Here is a 4,600-nt window from a genome sequence, read left to right as displayed (position 1 = left end):
GGTCGAGTTCTCGTGAGTTTGAGCCCCACGTTGGGCTCTGTGCTGACAGCTCAGAGCCTGGACTCTGCCTCAGATTCTGTGTCTCCCTCTCTCTCTGCCCTGCTCACGTTCTGTCTCTCTGTCAAAAATGAACAAACATTAAAAACATTCTAAAATTTGTTAGAAATGTTTGCTTGTCTTGCAGAATACTTGCAGAACAAGTTACTCACAATCCAAGGTTTTAGTGTATTTTGTTATTCTTTCCTCTAACTTCTTCTTTTATTATTTTTTTATTTGAGTGAGTGAGAGAGATAGAGCAAGCAGGAGAGAGGGGCAGAGAGAGAGAATTTTTTTTTAAATAAAACCAAACCAATTTTTTTTAGGTTCATTTTTTATTTTGAGAGAGACAGAGCATGAGCAGGGGAGGAGCAGAGAGAGGGAGAGAAAAAATCTTAAGCAGGCTTCACTGCTCAGCCTGCAGCCCAACACAGGGCTGGAGCCCACCACCCTGGAATCATAACCTGGAGTCAAATGTTCAAACGACTGAACCACACAGACACCCCTTTCCTCTAACTTCTTGAGTGGAATATTTAATGCCTGTGTTTTATTTCAATTTTTTAAAATTGTCATCAAGGTAATACATACAAATCAATACATGATCAAGGAGTACTAAGGGCTTATATCAAGAAATAGTAGCTTTGGTGGCCGGGGAGGTGGGGGGTGGCGCTGGTTCCAGCACCAACTACAGGCAGCCACACCTATCCCACCTGTCCAGCCACGGCTGGAACTGGGAGGAATGCCACCTGGACAGAGGGGCCCAGGCTGGGAGGCTAGCAAATTATTGGAATGAACATGAGAAATGGCTATATCCTGTCCTTGTGTGCCCTCCAGCCTGACGCAGAATGTAGGTGCTCCAGGTGTATCTGCTGGACCATTGGCCTGAGGCAGGAACCTGGAAGCTTCCAGTGCCCTCTGCTCCCCACCCCTGGGGCCTACCTCACAGACCATGCAGTGCCAGCAGGTCTCCACATGGTGCTTGCACTAGTTGCAGGTGTAGACAAAGCAGTCCTGGCTCTGGGTGTGCAACCCCACCAGCATGCACATGGTGGACCGCTGGGCTCTGCAGAGTGAAGAGAACTCCAGATGCTTGTCCCTCATGAAGATAAGGAAGGTGTCCTGCCTATCCATCAGATCGCAGGGGACGAGGGGTCAGGATCAATGATGGGAGGCAGGGAGCTGGTGGCAGGGCCGGCGATGAGATGGCTGTGAAACAGGCCATCTCAATCTGACTCTGGAACAAGAGGACCACATGGCACTGGATCAACAGCAACAAACAGGTGAGTCAGGCTGGATGCCAGCAAGGCTGGTGATGCTTGAGTTAATTTACAACCATACAGAGTTCCCGATACAGCCCTTGCTTTCTCCTGCTCATAAACCTCTGGTGTCTTCTCTGAAAATGATACAATGGGCCTAAACTCTATGTATTGTCTTCCCACTGAATAATTCCTTCAAAATAAGTACGGTCTAGGTCAGGCACAGTGCGTGTCCAGCGGATATCTCACCTCAAGGTGGTCTACTCTAAAATGCAATCCATGGTTGAATCTCAATCTAATTGCAAGGAAACAAGTCAGACAAATCCAAATTGAAGGATACTCTACAAAACGATTTTTGGCCTTGACTCTCAACAAAATGCTCAAGAAAGCTGGGAACTGAGATGTGGAAGCTCAACCTAATACAAAATCCTTGACTGGAGCACAAGGAGGTCTTCTTTCTTAGAAGGTACTTACTGAACTACAGATAAGGAAGATGTAGCAAAACCTTAACAATTGATGAATCTAAGTGAGGCGTATGAAGGGGGTCCACTATGCAACTTTCTGTAAGTTTGAAATTTTAAAAAGTTGGTAGGGGTGGGAAAGATAAAAAAGCAAAACCTTCTTAGTTCTTGCTGCAGAAACAGCAAAATTTTTGCTCATTAAAGTTTGACAAGACACAACCACCATTAATTCACAGAACCATTAGTGTAAAGGCTACAACAGCAAACTGGTATTGCATATCTATTTTACATTAATTAGTTTACAACTGTAAACTCTTATTAAACTAAAAAATGTAAAATGGTACCTTTAAGAGATCAGAAACTTGTGAGCAACTGCTATACAGCTCACTATATTCTACCAGTTTTGCGGAGACTGAAAATTGATGCAGACTGGCAGTCACACTTAAGATATACTTGGGCAGCATTGTTTGCATAAAACAAGGGTCTTAAGATAAGACACATTTCTAGAAAAAGAACATAGGGCAAGAGAGCACACCTCTCTAACAGATGCCAAAAATTAAAAGCATCAAGGAAGGACTGTGACATGTGTTTGACCTTGTAATATCGGGTTTAAGACTGTGGCTCAAAGAAAGCACTCATAAAGCGAGGAAGAGCAATTAGAAAATATAATGTACAGGAAAGCACTGAATCTAACAAGTGGGGAATGCCTGTAACAACTCATTCAAAGTAGAGATGAATAAAACCATCAGGTGACCAAAAAAAAAAAAAAAAAAAAAAAAAAAAAAAAAAAAAATAATAGCCTTTTCTCTATCACCAAATATAACTCCTTAAGAGCAGACATTTTCACTTTTCAAAGTGTTTTGTGTTATTCACTTCCATCTTTTGAAATTATACTTATGTTGCTATTTCTTCACTTACCCATTTCAGACAGAATCTATAGATACCTACTATGGTAGTTGAGAATTTACCTCTGTACTTCCCTTTTTCCATTCTCAAAAAATTTTGTTAACCCAGGATCCAACATATATGTCATTCTGATGTGTAAATATTATTCACTATTGAACAAAATAATGTATTTTGATTATGTGTCCTTTCTGTAAATCTTTCTGGTTTTCCTGCAAGTAATAATTGCCTCGTTTTTATTTGCTTAAGTTTTTTCTGTATGTAGCTCTGTAGTAGTTTCCAAATCCTACTACCATTTACTTTTCCAAAACACCTAGCAAGTTTTCCAAATGCTCTATCACATCAGATAATTTATAAGTTCCACTATTTTGCTTTGGTGCCCCAAAGTCCACCATCCTCCTACTCTGATATGAACCAATTTGCCTCTAGGCCTGGTGTGTAATTACTAAGATGAGTATTTCTTTGTCATTCGCTTGTCGGAGATCTCGTATTTCCCAGCTCCCACGTGTACTGTTCTAGATGTTTAACAGTCTACAGAATATACTCTAGCTAGATTAAGCCCAAAGAAATTTATTTGATCTGTACAATCATTGAAAGAGCTGAAGGAGGAATCTCTAGGCCAACCTTGTCGGACCTCTGCCAAAGTCATACCATAAAACTGGGTAGTGGCTGACTCTGCCATGTTCAGGAAGCTGCTTCCACAATGGCTGGCGTGAGAACCAGGCCATTTCTGCCACATTACAGTTGCCCCCTAAAAGCACCCTGATAAATCAGGAGGGTCCCTGGGAATCAGTGTGCCACAGCCATGGCTGCTGGCTCTAGAACCATATCTCCTCTGTACAATGTGTGTCAGTCTCTATCCTCACATAATTCAGGTCCAAGTCCCATTCTTTCAGAATGCATCTGCTAGGCCTAATACACACAATCTGCATCTGGAACCTTAGCTGCAACTTAAATCTAAATTCTGGTATGAATGGCTTTCTGCTTTCCAACCTCTGCATTACAGGAAGGCATTGTGGGACAAGGGTAAAATAGGTGTTGTGCAAACCATTCTACAGCAAGTGTACTAGTCCTCTTGGACTAGTTTCTTCCCATACCTAAACCTTCCCATATCCTGTACCATACCTTCTTCCCATTCCTAAACTTCCAAGGACAATATATTCTCACTTAAAACAGCATAACTATACTTTGTACAAATGAGAACATCCTTACCATCTTTCTAAAAGAGGAGACCCCAAATCTTCTCAGTCACTGCACCCATCTGGGTGATACTCTTTCTTCCTCTAGTTCAGTCACCAACCTCTCTTGATAAACTATGACATGTGGACTAAACAGAGTCACCTCTATCAACACACTTTATATAAAAGCAGAGGAAAAAAAGGGGAGGGAGGAGGAAAATTAGTCATTATGTAGATTCCTGATTCAGATGCTTGATTTACAATGGGGTTATGTATGAATAAGCCCATCATAAGTTTAAAATATCCTGTCAAAAATTCATTTAATACACCTAACCTACCAAATATCATAACTTAGGCTAGTCTACCTTAAAAGTGCTCAGAACACTTGTATTAGCCTACAGGTGGGCAACATTTTCTAATGCAAAACCTATGTTTTAAATAAGTGTTGAATATCTTCATGCAATTTATTGAATACTATACTGAACGTGAAAAACAGAATGGTTGTATGAGTATAGAACAATTGTGAGTGTGTTGGTTGGTTCATGATTGTGTGGCTGACTGGGAGATGGGCTCACTGCTTTGCCCAGCATCACAACAGGGCTGCAAACTGCATATTGCTGGCCTAGGAAAAGATCAAAATTCAAAATTTGAAGCATGATTTCTTTTTTTTAAATGTTTTTTATTTATTTTTGAGAGAGAGAGAAAGAGACAGGGTGCGAGCAGGAGCGGGGGTGCAGAGAGAGGGAGACATAGAATCTAAAGCAGG

The sequence above is a fragment of the Lynx canadensis genome, chromosome F1 (assembly GCF_007474595.2).
Source record: "Lynx canadensis isolate LIC74 chromosome F1, mLynCan4.pri.v2, whole genome shotgun sequence".
NCBI lineage: Eukaryota > Metazoa > Chordata > Mammalia > Carnivora > Felidae > Lynx > Lynx canadensis.
The sequence above is the reverse complement of the archived record's forward strand: the minus strand, read 5'-3'. Positions refer to the sequence as shown.